We start from the raw sequence: 22,108 nt of genomic DNA, 5'->3' as shown, positions 1-22,108 counted from the left end.
ACACTGTACATAGTGACATCCATCAGAGACTTTTCTGAAACCTTGAGGTTAGAATAAATTATAGGGATAGGGTAAACCTGACTCTCAGGCGAATCCGAGATCCTGACTGTGAAAGATAGAGCCGCGAAGAACAGTAGGAAGGGAGTTCCGAATGCCTAAGGCCTTAACTGCGCAACCATCAGCTGCAGGCTGGAGAGAGGCGAGGAAGCCACCATGATCAAGGAAGAAGGGTTGTAAGAAAGGAAACGCTTCCCCTCAAGTCTCCTGTTAGGGCCTGAGACAGAGTTCCAGGGTGAGTTCTCTCTGGGTACCTCCTGCGCCAAAGGGACTCCAGGATGAGGGATAAAGGAAGTGCCAGGCAAGCCCCAGAAGGAGATGAACTGTGCTTGGCCAATCCCATAAGAACAGCTTTCTGCCCCGACAGGCTTAGGTAAAAGTTTTGAGGCCAGGAGCCTGAGACTCCTCTGAAGTTCCTAGGCTAAAAGGATACGCACCCTGCACCACTGCGTGCAGGAAGCAAATCAAATCCTACAGACCCACAGACTGGGGCTGCCAGATCCCAGGCGCAAGGTCACCCCTACTTAGGGCCCCAAATTCAGGAACTAAATGAGAGTTAGATTGGAACCAGGGGAGGTAAACTACAGATATATGCCAAGATATATATCTTTCAAGACTTTTTTTTTTTCCTTCCTGAGGCAGGGTTTCTCTGTGTAGCCCTGGTGGTCTTGGAACTCACTTTAAAAACCAGCGATCCACTTACTGCTGCCTCCAGAGTGCTGGGATTAAAAGCTTGTGCCACCACCGCCTGGCTGCTTCCAAGACTTTAAGGCATATCTAATCGATATAAGTTTGCTCAGGACGAGGACCGTTGGTACCAACATCCTGAATGATTTCTTTCACATTAGGATTTTTTAAAAATCCTAGCAACATAATAAATACATTATATTATAATATCATATAAATAATGTTCTTAGCGAAAGCAAGACGATGGGATTGACTGGCCAGTCCTCTAAGGTTATTTTTCTAGGAGAGTTTTGGGCTAATTCTTTTTGGGGCAGATTAGTTTAGGGCCTGGGTGGACGTCCTTGGGTTCCAGCAAAGACTCATTGAGCAAGGACAGTTGCCACAGGGGCTTCAAGTGTCTCCCTCACTCTATTGAGTTAGGTAGGCCTCTTGACTGGCCATGCAAAAGTAGGGGACAAAAAGTTCTTTTGAGTTTAGCTCTTTAGATAAAACCCAGCGCTCTTAACTTTAACCCCAGATTCAACAGAGGCAGAAATCTTTCACCCAAGAATAGTTGGTCTATATTTGGGGGTCACTGGAGCGGAAGAAAATACGTTTTCTTTACTCTGGCTCTATCACCGATACTGTGTTTTGGCTAGGTGGTGATATGGCCTCCATCTCTGCCAGGAAAATCCAGAAGACCCAATTAAGAGGGCATCCAGCTTTACAAACGGTGGAAATCATTGCAGTGGAAGAATTCTAAACAGAACGCACCCCACCCCAGTTCCCTCCTCGCTGCAGCCAGGGAGTCTCTAGGGTTGAGGTAGGCTGAGGTAGAACCCAGGCGGGTCCTGCCTCCTCCTTCCCCATCCTGTACCCTCTGGACCCTCTCCCATCCTCTTTCTGAATTTGGGCTGACAATGATTCTCTGGTCTAAAACTCAATTTTTCGAAATTATTGAATTGATGTGGAGTAAGCAGGACCCCCAATTCGTCTTCCCCTTGGTAGAGCACCTTCACCCTCTTCTCCTACACCCCCATTCTCCTTCACCCACCAGGCTCCCCTGGGAGGTGTCTTTGTCTTCCTTCAAAGAATGGGAAATAAAAGCTCAGAGAATGGATAGAAATTCAGGCCTCCCCAAGCATGGGGAGACACATAACAATTCGTCCTGGCATTTCTGACTTCAAACTCAGGTGGGCCTTGGCATTTTCTCCTCCTTCCAAAGAGGATAGGGCATTTCCCGGGAGGGGGGACTCTGATTCTCAGTGCATGGTGCCTCAGGTCCTCTGAAGCCCCTGAAGACCATCTGGATCACCTTTTTTGCTCCACTGGCACCGAGGTGCCCAGCAATGTGGGCAGCTGAGCCTGGAAAAGTCTCCAGTCAAGGCAGTAGCTCTTCCCCCTGAGGCCTTTGCATTAGGTTGTAGCCTGGCTGGCAACTGCTGAATGAGTTCTGCCAAGACCATGATTGAGGGCAGGTGCCTAGTTGGACAATGTCTTCAGGCAGGTCCTTGCCCAGACTCGGTGTCCTTATCTGCCAAGAGACAGAAAGTTGCAAAAGAAGGCTCCTGGCATCTCTAAGTTGACGCTGCAAAGGAGTAGGAGGGATACTTGATGTATAAATCCTTCATCTTGGAAACGGAGGCAGGAGGATTGCTACAAGCTGGAGAATAGCCTGGGCTATAGAGTGAGTCCCTACCTCGAAACAAATAGATAAAGTCTGAACACTTGTGACAGAAAGTAGCAGAAGGAAATCTCCGCAGCTCTAAGGACCTTCTAGGGGATAGATTTAAGCTGAGGAGAAACCCATCCCCAGTCCCCAGATTAGCAGTAGATTAGCAGTTAGGTATGGAAGCCCTGGAACCACGCTACCTGGGATTCATATCCCACTCAGGTGTACTAGCTCCCTCTGTGACTCTGGGCCACTTGATTTCCTTCCTCATTTCATCTCAGGGCTCTGATGGTCGTGTTACTAACAGTGTTAAAACAGTATTGGCATGGTAATCACAAACTGTCCTGGGTTAGCTATTAATGTAATTAATGTAATTTCCCTAGACCTCTGAATACAGCTCCACCCTTCCCAGTCCTCTTGGTCTCTACCACAAAATGTCACTATTTCTATCCTTGTTTCTGCTGCTGGGATTTCAGTCTTCCCTGGGATGGGGAAGGGCGCAATCCCTTGTCAGGTCAGACAGTTCTCTGCCTTAGTTTGTGACCTTGTTTGTGGTGGTTCATACTGGGCTTGTAACCCAGGACCTCACATGTGCCAGGAAAGTGCCTCTGCCATCAAGCTATTTTCCCAGTGGCCTTTGCTTATTGCCTGTTAGAGAAGGAGCCAGTCTTTAAAGGAGAGAGGATCCCAGCTGACCTGTCTCACCATGGAGGATCTGCTCAGAGGCAGGTGAGTCGGTAGCTTACATAGCTATCCCTGTATTCTCTCTGATGTTGCGTACACACACACACACACCAGCCACCAGCTCCCCAAGGGTAGTGGTTTTTCTGTTTTGTTCTCTGCTTCATCCCCAATGCCTAAAACTTTGACTGGCACACAATAAACATGGCTATAAATAAATATTAAATTTTTAAAAGGTGGCAGAGACAGCCAGCCCAGTGACATGATTTGTTTTGGTAGCAGGATTCAGTCTTATTTTCCACCCAGAGGTGATGACTAACCAATCAACTGACTAAGAAATTCAAAACAGGCTTCAGATGTATTCCTTTGAGAGTTTTCTGTCTTGGTCTGTGCGTCTCTAGGTTATCCATGGGGAGTTTCTTTCCATGAACACCCCTCCCAACCTGCTTAGAGCAGAGAGAGAGAGCTTTCTGAGTGTCTGTATTTAGAACCTTGGGGATCCGTGAGTCTTCCTTGGCTGTGGGTAGTACCATTTCCTAGAGCCAGTTCTTCACCACTGCTTTAGGCAAGCACTTAGAGACCAGCCAGGAAGGTCAAATTCTCCTTAGGCTTTGGAGTGGAGGAAAATGACAGTACCAACTATTAAAGGTGATTGCTATCCATAACACTGTCTGCTACTCATGGGTTCATTCATAATGTCTCAGGTCAGACAGCGTCGTCCTCACTGCAGGTCCATCAGCAAGCCCATTTTACAGATGAAGAAATAGGGATTTGACCAAAGTGACAGGTTTCTAAAGAAGAGGAAGCGGAATGAGGCTTCAGGGACAAGTCAGAGTCTTGGCAGTATAGATAGCTGCATGCTGAAACCACCGGCACCTCTTTCTAGTTGTGAGGCAGATGGTCTCCACTCCTCGCTTTCCTCTTCAAAGGGGTTAAGAACAGGATCCATGCTTTTTAACTGAGAGAACTTCAGAATTGGACACATACTAATAACACCCGTCCTTGCCTGCTGCAGAGAAGTATTTATGCCACTCTGCAAACCATGGCTGCCTAATGTGTCCTTATTTACAATTTATAATTGTCACTTATAAACTGGATGGGGGGGCTGGAGGGAAAAGAGGGGTTCATCTAAGACGTCACAATCCCTCAGGGAAAATCAGGTGGATGAGATCTCTAACCCAAAATTCCCCCCTGAGGAAGAGAAATATCTAGAACAGCCTCCGTAGATTCTTTTTTTCAAACTAAGAAAAGTCATTTGGGGAACTAGCGAGATAACTCAATAGCCGCTTTTTCAAAAGATCCTGGTTTGATTCCCACACCCACATCGCAGCTCCCTTCTGGAAGTCTGTAACTCTGCTTCCAGGGGGCAATGCCCTCTTCTGGCTCGCGAGGGCACCAGGCTCTCACGTGATACACAGATGTACTTACAGGCAAAACACCCATATTCATCGAATAAACAAATAAAGCTACTTTGGTTTCTTTTCTTTTTAAGGAATGAAAGTTTCTCCCCAGACTCCTCTCTTGTGAGGGTGTTGGTGACAAACTGGTCATAGTTGCGCACACCTTTAATACCAGCACTTAGGAAGCAGAGACAGGCTGACATCTGTGAGTTTGCAGCTAACCTGATCTACCTAGTGATATCCGGGACAGCTAAGGCAACATAGAAAAAGGCTATAAACCACAAAAACAAAATACAAAACCAACACAGTGTTTCAGTGACGGATCTCATGGAGCTGAACTATTCTAGGTAAGTTGACCCCCACTTTCAGCCAGCTTCTCCACAGCACACTAAGGTTTTGTCAGAGGGTCCCATACCCCTAGCTCTTCCAGGCCACCCCATACTCGGTCAGAAGGAGTGAAGGGCTGGATGGCATTGAAGTGGCTCCTTTCTGCTTTCTCCTTTTTGCTTTCACAAAACACTCTAAAACATTTTTTCCCACTGAATGTTTCCCCTTTCTTTTTAATAGAACACATAGAGAGGCCGTCTCACCCTTTCTTTCTATGGCCCCTGCTTGCGCGCGAGACCCCTAAAGTTATGGAACAGAAGGATGAAGCACCCGAGAGTTTCTTTCCTTACATGGAAAAGAACATTAAAAAGCAAAGCGAATGCAAACCTCAAAGCTTTTTAACTTGGTGCTGTATCTTTTTAAAAATCCATTTATCAATAAACCGTTTTCTTTATTGATAAATATTGACAATACAGCTGAAGATGTCAAGAGAGAGAGGGAAGATGACGGAAGTCTGAGGTAGCATCCTGGGCGGCAAGAAGGAACTTGTCAAAGTTCGGTCAGGCAGCGTCCCATAAAGGAGACATTAGGGAGAAGACTCCCAAACGAAGCAGAGGAACCCAAGGGGAGCAGCAGAGCTGGTGCAGCGGGGGAACACACATTTCTGACTTTCCACTTCTAACTTACTGCGAATTTAGAAACCAACTGTCATGGATGTTGGAACAGTATGTAACGCAGTGTCACCAAAACGGTGTCCAATCCAGAAGAAGAGAGTGAAAGGCAGCTCTGACGCAGCCCTCCGTGGTTCTTTCGCTTTAGGAGAGGGCGGGGTGGAAAGGGTTACATCTAACTCGGAAGAGTCCAGGAATCAAGCGTGCGGGAACCCAAGGAGGTTTTAGCGGCAGAATAAAGATCACAGCACTGACAGTGGGTTTCACCCCACCTCAGCCCACATCTGCAAGCGCCATTTGGTACAAAACTTTCAATTAGGTGCTCCGGAGAAGGGGAGGAGGTAGTGGAGTGAGCGCACCGCTGATTCCTCTTTTAGCTAAGCCGCAAGCACACCTCAGTCCTCCTTCCCAAGGGGACTCGAGTCTGAGGAGCTCTGCTTTAGCTTCGGTACCCTCCCTCCCTGCTAAATCTGAGGTGCGCCGAAGTCAGAGAGATGCAGGCTTGGAGGCCAAGGGGGTGTTGCAAGAAAGATGGTGAACCAGCCGCCCCTGGGAAAGAGGCCAATCAATGATCTCTCCCAGCCTCCGCCAGGCGCCCCTGACCCAGTACCCATCCCCCTGAAGTCTGGCACCCTCTAAGGTGGGGAGCCACAGCGCGCCCCCCTGAGGCCCAACCTGGCGGTTTTGCAGCGCGCTGCGCTGCTGGTCTAGGTCGCTCGAGCCCAGCGTGGGGCGGGGCTCAAGGGGTGCAGACGAACCCCGCCAAGGGTCCTTACCTCCGCTCGGGCATCCGTCCGACCAAGCGCAGTTTGCTGCTGGGACTGCGGGGCCGGGGAGGCTCCCACGGGGAGACTGCGCATCTCCCCCACCCGCCCCGAGCCCCCAGAACCTTCCGTGGCCCTGAGCAGGGTCGCCAGGACCCAGGCACAGGCACCGAGCGGGCGGGAGGAGGCGGTTGTAGCGGGGCGCGGTGGGGCGGGGCGGGGGTATCTGCGCCGGGCCCCGCCCGGGAGGGGAACGTGGGAGCGCTTATCCCGGAGAACAAAGGCAGCTGGGGATGGCTCCCCCCACCCCTTCCTCCTGGGGCCTGCCCCTGAACTTGAACTTGTACTTGACACTTTGTCCGGAAGGTGGCGAGGAAGCTTGTCTGAGCCGGGACAGGACTAGCCCGCCACCTTCGGTCCGGGAGCCCGGAGAGCACTCGGCCAGGACCCTAGGGAGCCCGGATCTCCATGGCCCCGTCTTGCTCCAAACTGCCTGGTGCTCCAGAGCCCTAGGATTCCAGGGTCCCTTGAGACTGAGGGTGAGGAGGCCTTGGGTGTCGGGTCCCGAGCCTCAGGCGGAGCCCTGCGCCCCGCCGCGCCCCTCCTCCCGATCCCGCGCCCGGCCCGCTGCCGAGCTGCGCGGGGCAGGCAGGATTCTCTGCACGTCGCGTCGGCAGGCACTATTCAGCCGCTAATTGAACGTTAATGGCAGGTGCGGATGAGGTCACCGGAGCTGGCTTTTCTCACACATTTTTCATGCAAATTCGCGAAACTCTAAACAAATTTGAATAAAAAGCTCTTTGTGCCGCCCGCCTCCAAGTCCTTTCCTCCCAGCCCAGGATCTTGGCTCCTCCCGGTGCCCTGGGGCTCCAGCCTGCCGCCCTGGCCGCTGGATTCGGGCGTCCCGGGGAGTGCTGCCTGGTAGTCGGTGGTTCTGGCTCTAACTACTCGGTGGTTCCGGCTGCTGTGAGCCGGCCAGAGAGTTTTTCATTTGGGATCTTGGGGTCAGATCAGGCTGGCCAGCCACCAAGCTTTAAGGGAGGCAGTGGGTAAGCGCCTGGCATCTGGACAGACAGGCATTCCACTGTTGAAGTCTCACGTCTCAGCAGCCGCTCACACTCGCACCGGCCACCTTGAACAGCTTCACGGTCCTTACCCTCTCCGTTGCTTACATGGGAATAAGGGCCGGTGGTGCCCAGCTATGCACACCAACGCCTGAGGATTAAATGTAATTTGGGACTGCGCAAGCACTTAGTGTGCTGGGAGCGAGAGAGTGTTAATTATTGTCTGGGGTACAAGGGCCTGTGAGAATGAAAACTGAAGAAAGCGTGATTGTGATTTTGCGCATACATGAAAAAACTTGTCAAAGGCTTTCAGAGCCTCATGACCCCCTGCTTCCCATTTCGGTCATAGAGCTCCCGAGCCCAAGGGCCACTGTTTCCTAACCGTGGCTCTGACTGTTTCTAATCCTCTCTGAGCCTCAGTTTCCTAATGTGGAAAATGTGATCGTCTTATGGGATCATGGTGAAAATTGAGAAGACATTACTGGAGGCTTAGGAGCAGACTGGGATCTGGTTCCCAGTTCAGAACTCCGGTACTCATGATGTCAAGACTCTTACACTCTCCAGCCTGAAAACAAGCCAGGCTTCTGGCTGCCCTTGTGACCCTAGCCCAGGTAAGAGAGACTGACAGTCTGAGGCTTTCTGAAGCTTCTCCATCCATTCTTCCTCTCACACCTCAAAACACCATGAGCTGTCTTTGCCAGGGGCTGAGTCTTGTTTTCCTCACTCTTGTCTGCCCAAGAAAAAAATTATTAGAGACAATTTTTCAAGTCTTTAATTGTGAGCTGAGATAAAAGAGACAGAGGGCTCTCAGGGTTGGAAGAGTTCTTTCTCGCAGAATTTCTCTTAATCCTCCCCCAGCGTTGTCCTGAAAAACCAATGGCTTCGGGAGAGTTCCAATGGCTCGTGAACCCCGTAGAGTCCTCTCTGCTCCCCCATGTCTGCTCCTCCAGCCTCAGCTTTGCTGGAGCCCCCACAGGTCCACCTCTGAGAAGCACTGGGGTGGGTCCAGGAGAATCCTTGACCCGAAGGAGGGACGGCAACTGCCGAGTGCAGATGACCAGTCCTCAGGAGGCAGATAGCATAGTCCCCAGTAGCAATACTAACCGAAGGCCTCCAATCTCTATATGGCCCAGAATTCCTTCTCCAGCCCTAGTGCCCAGGCTTCAAGACGTGGCATAGCCCAAGGCTGAAATTAGATAGCATTAGGGAGGGCCCCAGGTAAGACATTATGAAAACCTTGGAGGGAGAGGTTAACTGGCCAGGAGGGTTTGGACTTAGGGAACCTCTTTTAAGTGGCCCAGCCAAACAGGATATATTTGGGATTAGGAGTCCAGACTGCAATCAATGAGAGGGGTGTCAAATCTCAGTTCTGGCCCTTTTTAGCTGTGACTTGGGACATGTAACAACATTTCTGAACTTCAGTGTCGCCTGTAAAATGAGTGTACCAGTGCCTCCCACAGTATAAAACCAGGGCTCCCTGCACCTGAACAGGAGGCCTGGCACCTGACAGTCCCACCTCCAGCTGCTTTCCTCCAGCCGCCATCAAAGTCCAGGGACCTCCATGGGTTTCCCAGGTTCCTCTGGTCAACTCGACTTGCTGGCTCCCGGGTCTCAGGACCCAACACAGAGCTCTGTGGGATGTGGTATCTAGACCTATGTTGGATTTAGGCCTCAAAGCTCAGCTCCACATTGCCCTTTACAGACACCCTCTAGCAAGCAATTTACTCCTTTGGGGGTAAAGCCAGGCATTTGATTAGCATTGGGAGCAGCAGGGTCAGGTGGTGCATCTCTGGACACACGCTGTGTATGCAGATAGTCTTTCAGAGTCAGTCCACTCCTGAAGGCAGGCTGTCCCCAGCAGGGCACCTCCATTGGGCTAAAGCAGGGAAGGGTACCTACTCCTAATCAACACAGCCCACAAAGCCCCCCCCTTCTCGAAACAGGTCCTCCCAGAGGGAAATCAGGAGCCACACTTGACTTACCCACTCTAGGGTAGTGCCTCTGATTTCCTTGCTCTGTCTCCTGCATAGGAGGGACTGAAAATTGATGCCCAACTAAGCAAGAACCAGAAAAGCTAAGCCTGGAGCACGGTGGGCTTTAGGTTAATAGTAGCAGCAATGGTGGTGACATGTGGTTATTAGGCTGCAGTAATGCCATTGGCCAGAGGCCACCAGTACTGTTAAGACACTTTTCCTTGACACATCACCACCTTGTCCTGAAGTGCCTACCCTTTATTGACTGAGAGAAGTTAAGCCTATTAAACGACTACTACCCTTTGTTTTCAATAAAAGCATTTCAGAAACACAGAGACAAAAACAAACACAAACACACAGGAAGAAATCCCTCCCATTTCCCAGAGGTTTGCCGTCCAGTGCCTGTGTTCAGGAACTATCCAGACACAGACACAGCTTATGGCTGATAGATTTTATTTGACTCTAGGCCTCTTGTGTGCTGTATGTATCTTATCACCGAGCTTCACATAACTCAGACTCCATGACTGACTTAAATGTATACAAACAAGAACATACTTGATTGTTCTGTAATTTATTATTATTTATTTATTATTTATCTGACTAGATTATATCCACTCAAGTTTATCAGTCAGCCTTGGATATCACCTGCGTGCAGAGATCTGCCACACTTTTACAGCTCTGAAGCACTCCACAGGAGTAAATGATGCATTATTTGAACCATACTTCCTTGTCCATGCTTCTTAGCAAACCTTCCCACTGTATCTGGAGAAAATTCCTAGTCATAAAATTAGTATCCAAGTAAATGCACCTTTTAATTTTGACATTGGAACATTTCAGAAAATACTGTACAGTTTCTATTCCCCAAACAACTGCACAAAAATATCTAGCCGGTGGGATAGAGGCGCCCACCGAGGGGCCCACTGGGAATAGCACTTGACTGGCCCTGTTGTGCAGAGCAGCACCTAGTGGCCTGCTCCTGTCTGGGCTTGCGCAAGCTGGGGGCCCAAGGGTGCCCCGAGTCACAGCAGAGTCGGATCTGTAGGGTCACTGGGAGTGGAGGGAAGGCGAATGTGGCTGGGGTCCCGCCTGAATGGTTTCTTGAAGCCATTGTCTCTGTCCCGCCTGGTCTCCTTAACAGGAGTTGATTCAGGGTTTGTGTGGAGGGGGCCGTGCAGGAGGGGGTGTGCAGTCCTCACCACAGGCACCCAGGAATGTGTCACAGGAGGGAGAGAAAGAGGAAGGGGGGAACCCATGCCTGGGAGAGACAGGACGTCAAGAACCCCTGACTAATGAATAGCGAGTGTGCCCTTGAACCTCACTGGGCTTCACCGTTCTCAGGCACAGAACAAGAGCCGAGACACATCTGAGCCCAGCTGCACAGGATGGCGGTGGTTCATCTCAGACACTTTGACAGGCTGAGCCTTTTCCCTGCATAGCTCCGATCTGCCTCCCAGCTCCCCTGGCAACAGCACAGCAGCATGGCTCCTGGTTCCAGGCCCTGCCTGCTGTGAGCAGAAGGAGGGAGGAAAAGGAGCACCAAGGGGAGGACAGCTGGGGAGAGGCATCTTTAACTCCTGGGAGGCTGGAGTCCCTTCCCCTGGCTGCTTCCCAGTGTGCTGCCTAGTTCTCCGGGGTAGAAATGCCAGTGCTGAAGTGGCTGGACAGAGTGTCCCACAGCACAGCAGACCCAGAACCGTCCTGAAAGGTGTGGCATGGGCAGGTGTGGAGGAGTTGCCAGGCCAGCTCGTCAATGACAGAGGCCCTCTAGGAGGGCTGTGGAGCACTTTCCCTGGTCTCCTGCTGAGTCCCTGGTGGCTGGGTTGCACCCTGTACAGGGGCCTCAGGGTGGTGACAGGGTGGTGACGTTGATTTTCTTTCCTGCTCTATTCTTCTGTTCCTGAAGCAGCTTGGCTCTGTATTCGTCCTGTGACCCTAGCAGGAGTTGCCACTTCTCTCTTTCCAGAAAAGCTGAACAGAGCCTGGCCCATCACTTCCTTTCGCAGGACGCTCTAAAGACAAGAGGAATAGTCTGTGAGCAGGAGGCGCTCAGGGAGGCGGATGCCCTCTGAATTCCATTCAGGTGTTATGAGGGCTCGGAAGGGGAAAATGAAGGTCATCTCAGGACCTCCCCAGCAGGAAAATCCTGAAGTTGGAGAAGGACTTATTTATATATCTCACGTAATGTATGTGAAAGGCATGGCTACTATTGTTATATTTTGAGTCTAAGGATACATCCCAACGTCTTGAGAATGCTTGGAAAGCTCTCCACCACTGAGGCATATCCCCTCCCCTCTCTATCCCCTTCCCATTTTATAAACGTGGAAACAGTGCTCAGGGAAGCTATGCACTGGCCCAGGGTCACCTGGCCATACAGGGATATTAGTTTCACGCCTTCTAGACTTCACAACCAGACTTGTTTCAGCTGTGCCTCTATAGAGGAGCCACCTGGCTGGGGAAGTCAGGGACAGAAACCAGACATCAAGAAAAAGTGGTGCCTTCATAGAATCTAAGGGGCTCTGGCCCAGGAAAGGCCCCAAATATATGACAACCTTCCTAAAACCATGGGGGCGCTGTTCAGAACATTTGGAACCAGAGGCGAAGACAGAGCATCTAGACTCAGGCTGGAAGCACACCTAGCCAAAACATACTGTCTGGCCTAGGCCACTTTTCAGTCCAATGTCGAAGGTCAGAAATGAGACAAGCTTCTGGGTTTTCTCTTTCTTTGGTTGGTTGTTTCTTCTTAGGCTTTAGGTAGAGGAATCGACCTGTGTCCCAGGACAGCTTGAAGGAGAAAAAGCTGACTTTTCTGAAAGTCAGGAAGAGGGGTAGGCTGACTTGTAGGTAACAAAGCAGAAAAAAAGAATTCCCAAATTATAAAATGTAGGGGCTAAGTGGCTGCAGACACCGTTGTATCCAGTGTTCCTTTTCCAGGTCCGGAGAGAGAAGAAGCTTGCCTTGTGTCCTAAGCAGGACAGTGGGCTGGAGGACCGAGAACCCTCTGACTTCTGAGTGGATCTTCTCGTGACCTTGTTTTTTTTTTTTTTACTAGGCCACCTCAGACCCTGAAAGGGAAAGATTTCAGTAAGGAGAAAAGCCCAGTAAAAGCCATTACTGTCAAGGTGCACATGTCTAAGGCAGGGGATAGTCTCCAAAATTCTAGGACTGAAGACTTATGCTACCTTGAGACCAGAAGCTTTCTTCAGTAACATAACATGGCTCCATCCATCTCCAGCATCACACTCGTTAGTGGCTCCCTTGAGAAAGAAGCAGAGCATAAGGAGGTGAGTCAGAATGGGGACTCGGCCTACGGAGCTGCTGAACAGGGCAGTGAGAGACCCAGGTGAAGCTCATCCCCACAGAGAGAGGCTGTGGTAGGTTTTCACCAGTGCCAGCCTACAGCTCAGATCAGATGGGGTATGCCCCCAAGGAAGGCAAATCCAACCTGGAGAGAGCAAAGGAGCTCCCAGGATCAAGCATCCTGCCATCTTGTCAGGAAGTGCCCCGAGGGAGGCTGTGAGCTTGCAGATGAACAGACACCTTTGTGATGGAGCAGAGAGACAAAAAGACAAATGGATTGATTTGGGTCCAGCTGTGCCCTCTTTCATGGGCTGCTGGTTCAGGCAAGTTGCCATACTGGTACCAAGGCCAGTTGGTAGTTGATACTCTGAATATTGCCAGTGTTTCCATTCCCCCAAATACAGCCATATTGAGTGACCTTGAAAACTTCAGCTCCTTCCTCTCTGTCACGTAGTTACTGAGAAGAGCAGGTGTGCCTGCTAGAGTCACCACAGCTCCACAGGTAGCAGCTAGTCCAACACTACAGATGAGGCTTTAGAACTCCCAGGACACTCAGGAACCTAAGTGCCCATGAATCCAGGGCTGGGTGTCTGCCTCTTCTGTCCCGTCTCTGTCCCTCTGTCCTTTCTCTCCAGCCAGGCTTTTGCCTGGTGGCCACGTGGGCCTGCATTCACATCCTGACTTCTCTTTATAAACTGTCTGGGTTTCCTCAGAGCCACTCACACTAATATGAAGGCATCCTGTCTAGCATAACCACTCATCTGTAGAACACATCTCCCCCTGGCCAGCTCTGATAGCATTCTCCTGACTGACCAGGGGAATGACGACCTGTAAAAACAGATACCACTTCTTTTTTTTTTTTTTCAGATACCACTTCTAATTGAGATTGGCAGCTGGAAGATCTAGGAGATGGGGTACGGTTAAGGGCAGCTACAGAAAAATAAAGGACTGGTCACATAAAAAGGACTAGAAAGCACCAATCTTGGAAAGTTTCCTTCTCAGGAACAAAGAACAAGGTGAAGCCTTGCAGCAGGCAAGGGCTATGCCCTAGCTTCCACTGGGTTCCACCCATCCTGGGTCCAGCCCAGCCAAGGCTGCTGCCTCCAGAGGGGGAGCTGCGCTTGGAATGTGATTCCCCAGCTTTGCAATGACACTTGGTGATGCTCCACCAGCAGAGTGTGACTCCTAAGATCCCTTGTCACCTCCTAAAGCCTCTGCCAGCCCGCCCTCCCAGCACCACACTGATCACCAGATTAAGGAGCTCAGATACAGCTGAGGCAGCAGCTGAGGCAGCTAAGAGAGGAATGGGGCAGGAAGGGCAGTGGGCAACTCCCCCAAGGCCCTGCCATCTTCTCTCCTCCCATCCCTACTGCAGACAGTTGGCTCACTGTGTCTGGCTTCTGTGCTCTTCTTCACTAAGCTTGGACTCCACCAGACTCCTAGCTTGCGTGAGAAACAGCTCAGGGAGGCAGGGGAAGGGGTATTGAGATGGAGGGAGGTGGGACTCGCTAAAGGAGGAGAAAAGCCTAGGCTCACCTGTTGTCCCACAAGGTCATCTGGGGTCAACCACAAAGCTCCCCGTGGGTCTCTGACCAGCTGCCTGCTTTAGAGCAGGGTACCTCCCACCATGTCTGAGGACAGAGGTTGGCAAAAAGGAACAAGAGAGGGGACCAACTGGGCATTGGCATATTTTCCTAAAGACCTTAGGATTTCTGGATCTGAAGACACCCCAACTTATTTAAGACACACAGTAGTCGGGAGTGGGGGTACCTGCCTTTAATCCCAGCATTCAGAAGACAGAGGCAGAAAGATTTCTGTAAATTCAAGGTCAGCCTTGAGTACACAGGGAATTCCAGGACATCCAGGACTACACAGAGATCCTATCTAAAATTCGAACACACACACACACAGAGAAAGAGAGAGAGAGAACAGACAGACACACAGAGAGTTCCTTTCTGTCTATAAAGAATTGCATAGGCTTGGTTAATCTGATTGAAAACTAATCTGAAAGGAGCAGGGAGTTTGGACTGACGAGTCTTATGCTTAGACATTCAGTCACCCAAACGCTGGGTCACAAGAAGGAAGACTTGTGCGGATGAGTGGTGGGAAGAGTCCGGCAAAAAGCTCAGAGTCAGATGCCAGACACTTGCCCGCGAATGAGAGGAGCAAGGCTGCATACCTGCCCCTCACTTCCTGGGGTTCCTGTGGGGTTCGAGAGGGGTAGACACTCTGAAGACATGACCTGGGAAGTTGCTAGGAGGCCTGGCTGAGCTTAGCCCAGCAAGAGTCCAGCCTTTCTCAGCCCTGTGCCCTGTGCCCTGGCCAAGGGCCTGCAGGGGCCCCAGCCAGCAGTTGCTCTCCGTCCAGCTTCTCCTAACCTGGGCTGGGCTGGAGTGGTTTTCCACCACTGCAGCATACAGGCCAGAGGAAGCCGCAGGCCTGGCACGGGGCTCAGGGAGGACCCGAGGAGACAGGCTCTGCTGATTCCTCCCTTCCATCACCTGCCCAGAAAACACAAAGCCTCTACTCTATCCTTCCATAGTCCTCCCGCCCTCATCCAGAACCCACTGGTCTCGCCCTTGTCATTGTGCTGAATGAACACAAGCTGAGCTGATCACCAACAGCAAAGAGGTGTCGGCTAGGAGGAGAGCAAGGGTTCCTGAAGCTCAGCCTCATCATTCGGTTACTGAGATTAAGGGTCAGAGGGAATTGCACTGTCCAAGGTTACACAGTGAGCCAGTAGCAAGGCCATGACTGCACACTGTCCACCACCCTACTACAAGAGCCTAAAAGGAAGCTTCTTCACCATATCCTAAACAAGATCCTGACCTGCAATGGACGGCAGGGGTCTGGGGACAGAGGAGGCCGTAATGCGATAAGCCGACTGGCCATCTGGCTCTGGGACAGAAGAGAGCCCAGACTGGTCGCTTCTGCTGCCTGGTCCCAAGGGGCCCTATGTCGCAAGAGACAGACTGCCAGATGGACAGGCAGTAGCCTAGGTCTGGGTAGAAGCCAATGAGTTAGTTCCCCGTAGTTAGAACTGACCAACTTTCAGCAGCAGGGCAAGGAGTGGAGGGGGCACGGAGAGCAAAGCCAGGCTCCCCACTGGGCAAAGAACAGCAGGACAGGGAAGCTGGGAATCCCCATCCAGAATCTGAGCCTAGCTTCCCAGGTAGGCCCAGCCCAGCCCTGCCAAGCTCAACTTCCCAGCCTCCAGCCCACTGGCCAGTCACAAACAGGGCCCCCTCCTGGGGGAGGAGGAAGGCAAACACAGCTCCCCTGGCACCTTCTCAGACATGCATGCAAAACTAATTAACATGGGGAGACATGCGAGCAGCCGGCCAGCTCCACACCCTTGAGTCCATGCAGACAAGGCGAGCCCTTGTCCAGGGGACCTGCACAAAGCTTTGTTGCTAATTTAGGCATCTGTCTCTGTCTGGTCTGGTCCTCCTGCCTGCACTGGGGTTTTTCCCAGCCCCTCGGACAATGCTGGGAACAGGCCCGCAGATCCCTTATTCAAATCACACCCGGGACAATGAGCTCATTGTGCAGGCCCCAGAAAGGGGGATGCTGGGGGGGGGGGAGTGTGTAAGGGGCATCAGGGAGTGGAGAAGGGTGGGGGTGTGTGTGAAGAAAATAGGAAGCCAGTAAAGTGTTTACTAACATAGCCCCTGCAGCTGCCTTGGGCCCCTTGCCCCTCCCTTGCTTGGCTGGGATCTGGGAGTCTTGGGACTGTGAGGTGGGAGCCCCAGAGCGGATGAAGGGCCTTGTGTCTATGGTCTAGCAGCTAGATCCTAGGCTCACTCAGGCCTTCATCTTGGTGGCTTCTTCCTTCAACAGCTCTCAGCTATCTCTGCACGTGCAGGGGGCGGGCATAACTTTTAAACAGAATGGTTTGGGGGTTCTTTTCTCTCTTACCTCAGGGTTAGCAGGGTAATGTGCAGACTCGTGACAGAGGAGTCAAGGCTGGGGAAGGAGGCGCTGGCGGCTGTGCAGGGTGGGACGGGCTGTCTCGGCCATTGTCTTCAGGCAACATTTCATTTTCTCCTCCTTTCATCTAATAAATTAGAGAGTACATGGTAAACTGCGAAGGACGGGCTCCCCATGGACAGGGAGGGCGGCAAGGCAACTCTGTCAGCTCCTGGCAGATGGGGCTTCCCCAGCCAGGCCACTGCTCAGGCCATACCTGGCCAGACACTTGAGTGCATTCCCCCATCCAATGAACAGCGTGACAAAAGCTCTGTATCTATATATGTGCAGTACACATATACCAGCATCCTGATGTCCCCGAGGGGAGAGCTGAGGCTTGGAACTGTCTTCCTTTACCAACACCGCCCCCAGCTCCTGTCACACTGAGCACGCCTAGACGGCCGACATAAATAGACACACGGCCGACACTGACACGGAGATACAAAAAGAAACACACACACCCAGAGGCGGCCACAGACACACACTGACAGTGATGTACTGAAGACTGGATGGCACTCCCGCCACTGGGGTGTGGCTGCAAGCCAGCACCCCAGCACCCCAGCACCCTGCTTCCTCTACTGCACCGCAGCCTCCCATGATGGAGAAGTAAAACACCATCTCACCCACCCATGGAAGCAAAGGACTCTGAATCAGAGTCCTGTAACTGGTCCAGTCCTCAGTCAGGGTTGGCGAGGCTATCTCAGAGGCTTTCCTTCTTTTTTTAATGGTGAAGGAAAAGATAGCCAAAGCCATTTGTCTTTCCTTTATTTCTTTTGTTTGCTTTCTGAGGCAGGAGCTCACATAGCCCTGGATGACCTTGAACTTCTTATCTTCCTGCGCCCCTCTCCCAAGCACTAGGGTTAAAGTCCTGCACCATCATTATCTGGGCCTCAAAAGTCATTTTGATTGTCCTATATCTCAAGACAACATATCCTGAAGTCGGAGCAAAGTGGAGCTTTGCTGGGAAAGTTTCCTTTCAGCACAATCTCAGGCTCCAGTTTCTTGCTGTTAAAATAATTTTGAAGGGGTGTCGTAGCATGAGAGGAACACAAATGGTTAATGTGTACCATCTCATGAAGGAACCGTATCAACAGTTGACTGGTCTTGATTTAACAGTAAAGAAACTTTATATGGGTCAACCTAGCAAGCAACTAGGCCCACAAGAAGGGAACATTTCATCCGCTTATTAATTTAATTTTACTGTACTATATTTTGAGACAGGGCCTCATTAGTTGTTCAAACTGACATTGAATCCTGGCCTCAAGCATTCTTCCTGCCTCAGCCTCCTGAGGAGCCAGGACAGGAAGTGTATGTCCTCACATCTGGCTCCCCTATTTCGGTGTCTTCCTCAGAGGAGGCTGCTTTCGTCCCAGCGAAGGAAAAGCATTAACGACAGTGAATGAGAGCGCGTTCTACCTGCACCATCCGTCTGCACCACCGTCCAGAGAGGGGACAGCTGCTGGCGAGAGCTGTGGACGTACATAGGGCCCGCGGCGTGTGTTGGAAGGGAGACACCTCTTTAGTTGTCACCACGCCGTCTTTCTTCTTTGCCCTTCTTCTGACCCTGGAACTGTCCTGGAAGAGAGACAACGCCTATGAGGGGACAGCGGAACAGGAAATGAGACAACTCTGCTCCTCCTTCTTCAGCACAGGGGTCTGTGAGCCACTCTACTCTGGAGGAAGTATCTCCCAGCAGCTTCCTTGTGACTGAGAGCTGTCAACTGGCAAGTCTCTGTGGGGGTGACATTTATTCAGTCCACTTCCTCCAGGAAATCTAAGCAAAGGAAGCCAGAAGGGAGCCAAGGCCACTCAGTATAAGGAAGACTCACTTGCTAGCAGCTAGACCCTGAAAACCACCTTGTTCTGTTGTCCTGCATACAGAACCCAGAGTACATGCTCTCCTCCTGGGACAGCATCCTCACAAACCTCTGGCTTTCCCCGCATGAAAGGCAGAAGTTTTAGAAAGTGCCCAGTGCTTCCGTCTCACCAGTGGCTACTCACCTGTCCACAGAAGAACCGATTTCAAGTACACTCACCTTGCACGCTAGCAACAGCTAGTCAGTACATAAGGAAGCATGTCCTCCTAGTCTTCTTGAGGCCAAACCAAAGATTTAGAAAGAACTCCCAGGTAGCCAAAAATGGCATGGACCCTCTGATGTGTTCTGATACTCACCATACAGTATCTAAGAGTTTTATCTACACACACACACACACACACACACACACACACACACACACCAGTAACAAGTCTACCAGAGTAGTAGTAATGAGAAGAAAGCCATTTGTCTTTCCTGTTCTTGGAAGGCAAGGGACAGAAAAAGTCCTTGGTTAGGGTTAGAGGGCTGGCTACGGCCCCCTTTGCAGGGCTGGGCCATAACCCAACTGTGCATGGAAGTGGCGGCCAGGTGCTCTCCACTCTCAATTTACTAACGCAAGCCTAAGTGCCAAGAACTGTGCTCAGGATCCAGCGTGAGGAGAACCAGGTAGAATTCTGAACCTGGCAATCCAGAGAACCTTCCGGTGTCTAAGGAGAAGAAAACACTCATCCATGAATTCCTCCAGGTATGGCTTATTATTTAATTGTACTTAAGATGTTTTCTACTAGTCTCACACATAAATCCCAGTGAGTTATTGATATTCTGATTCTTAAGATCAAAATTGTTTTAAATGGAGAAAGGGAAACTATAGAACCGGTGGGATCCAGAGAAGTGAAGTCTGGCTGAAGCTAAGTGACAGCTGATGGCCACTATGGGCAAAGCATGAAATGGCCTCTGGCTTTGCTCTTGCAGGTTCTTGAAGACTGGAGAGGGATAGAGGAGGCAAGAAGCCACCAAATGATGGTAACTGTCACATCCCATGCCTGCTAACTCAGCACTCCTTCCCCTCAGCCTGACCTTCCTGTTGCGGATAGATACGTGAAGTTCCATATTACAAGAGCTAAAGGGCTGGAGAGAGGACTGTGGTTTCCTCCTCTCTGTCCCCGAGGCTTTACTTGACACATAAATGTACGTCAGTAAATGATGAATGAATAAATGATTGTGGTAGAAAAAAACACTGTGGCATGGGAAGACGTCCAATTTCTGGGCTCCACAACTTCCTCGCAAACTTGGAAATGGCTCCATGAGCTCCCAGGCCCAAGCCAAGTGCTACAGGCTGACAGGCACAGAGTGGGCATGCCTGCTCAGCTCCAGCTGGCCTAGGTGGCACAGGGCCTGACAGCCTCCATCCTCCCCACCTTGTACCCATGGTGACCAGGCCAGTCCCTTTAGTTGGCTCCTTGCCTGTTATTCTCGGCTTCTACCATTTGACCTGATGCTCCATACCAAATTTCATGCCCTGTCCATCAGGATACTTGCGGCTTCTCTGAACCTCTGGCCAGAGAATACTCTCCTGTGGCATGGATGCCCTCTCCTGCCCTCTTGGTGGCCTAAAAAAAAAAAAAAAAAAACATGTTTGGGGACAGGAAGCCTTCTCTGGTACCTCTATCTCCAGACAAATTCCTCTTTTCTTAATTTCCTGGACCCAAGTTAGACCACATACCCCTGATACCTGATAAAACCCTGTGCATGTGCCTGCTAAGGCTTTTCAAGCTCCTCCCTCTGATCCAGAGGTCAGGGAGCATGTCGGGATTCTCCCTAGACTGTGGAGCTTACGGAAAGGTCAGGAAACACAATGATTTAGCGCAGCGTAAACTGACTGAGAGCACAGCTTGGTCCCTTGCTTGCTGTCTTCCAGGGATTTTATTCACGGCAAATGTGTGACCGACATCAAGATATGGACATCAAGGGATACGTACTAATTTTTTTTTCTCTAAATATCTCTATTTCTCTCTCCTTTACTTTCCTTCCTTTCCTTCTGTCTCAGACTCGGGGACTGAACTTAGGCCCTGGTATTTGTTGAGTGTTATCCCCAAATCTGCAGGTGGAATAGTAGCCCACAAAGAGGAAACCTGCTATGCTCATGGTTTCTGAACTAGATCAGAAAGGCCCCAGAACCTGGACTCCGTAAGCCTTGTGGTTTCTGCCTCACTGCTGTGCCCTGACAGCGTCAGGGAGAATCTGCAGCAGCTGAAATACTGAGGCTGGCAAGATGGATAGGGAGACTGCCAAGCCTGATGACCCGAGTTTGATCACCAGGCCCACACAGTAGACAGAACTAGCTCCTCATGTTGTCCTCTGATCTATAGACACACACACACACACACACACACACACACACACTATACAGATAGACATACATAAATGTTACAAGAAACTGCAGACTCATAAGGACGGGTACACTAGAGACCCCCTCTTCTTCTCTTTACTCTTTAATAAGAAAATGATACTCTCAGAGGTGATGGCCACTCTCCTAACCAGCAGGTTTCTGTGCTGCCAAACTGGCAGACAAAAGGGAGTCTTGGCATTCTTGCTTAAGAATGAGGGCTGGAGAGATGCGGCTTAGCAGTAAGGAGTGCTTCCGGCTCTTCCAGAGGACTAAGTCTACATTTCACACTCTTGTTAGGCAGCTTACAAATCTGTAATTCCATTTCCAGGGGACCTGAAGCCCCCTTCTGGGCTCTGCAGCTATCTGCACACACACGGCATACATACGCACATCATATCACAACACACACCTTAGAAAACAAGACTGGACAGAGGACGCAGACCCTACCCCTCTCCCATATGATTGTGTACCACTTATAGGAGCAGAAACAAAACCCACATTCACCCTAAGCAGTCAGTCTCTTGCAATTGTGGGGGTTGGTGGAGTTGGGTCACCCTGACTTTATTTATACATTCGTTTATTTATTTTTAACTTATTTATTTTAACTTATTTATTTGTGACAAGGTTTCTGTGTAGCCCTGGCTGTCCTGATTGATTGATTGATTGGAGACAGGGTTTCTCTGTGTAGTCCCTATCTATCTATCTATCTATCTATCTATCTATCTATCTATCTATCTATTTGAGGCAGGGTTTCTCTGTGTAGCGCTGGCTGTCCTGGAACCACCCTGATTTTTTTTTTTTTTTTTTTTTTTTTTGGTTTTTCGAGACAGGGTTTCTCTGTGGTTTTGGAGCCTGTCCTTGAACTAGCTCTTGTAGACCAAGCTGGTCTCAAACTCACCCGCCTGCCTCTGCCTCCCGAGTGCTGGGATTAAAGGCGTGCGCCACCACTGCCCGGCTAACCACCCTGATTTTTATAAACTGAAGCACAGCAAGGCTTTGGCTGACAGACAATACCAAGACAAGCCAGGACCCAAGGAGATGTTTCCCACCTCTTTGATTCTTACTGGGGGTCCTGGGGGCCTGGTTCTGAGCTTTCCCATCTGGCTTACTCAGCTTTGTTGCCTACCTGAAGAAGGAGATGCTGCAGAGACATCTTCTAGCAACCCAAACAACCCCATGCTGCTTCCAGAGACCCAGCTGATCCCTTGGGAAACAAGGACCTCATGACAACCCAGTCAGGCTACTAAGAAGTACAGCTTCTGAGTCATACCTCATGCCACCCCATATGACATTTGGCTAAGAAAAGAAGGGTGGACCCTGGATTATATTGACTCTGAACCAGGCCTCAGAGACCCAGTGTG

General features: G+C 50.6%; 1 long non-coding RNA gene across 4 annotated transcripts in view; it reads right to left on the bottom strand.

Moving 5' to 3' along the window:
* Positions 1–9,855: 9,855 nt before the first annotated feature.
* The window catches only part of LOC142837625 (uncharacterized), a 32,850-nt gene continuing 20,597 nt past the window's right edge, over positions 9,856–22,108 (bottom strand). For all 4 annotated transcript variants that reach the window (XR_012908303.1, XR_012908305.1, XR_012908304.1 and 1 more), the window contains 3 exons: positions 17,958–18,116; positions 16,491–16,629; positions 9,856–12,337 (listed from right to left, as the gene is read on the bottom strand). This is a non-coding gene — a long non-coding RNA (uncharacterized LOC142837625). The remainder of the gene's footprint in view (positions 12,338–16,490; positions 16,630–17,957; positions 18,117–22,108) is intronic.

This window comes from Microtus pennsylvanicus, chromosome 18, assembly GCF_037038515.1.
Source record: "Microtus pennsylvanicus isolate mMicPen1 chromosome 18, mMicPen1.hap1, whole genome shotgun sequence".
Classification (NCBI taxonomy): Eukaryota; Metazoa; Chordata; class Mammalia; order Rodentia; family Cricetidae; genus Microtus; species Microtus pennsylvanicus.
The sequence above is the reverse complement of the archived record's forward strand: the minus strand, read 5'-3'. Positions and strand labels throughout refer to the sequence as shown.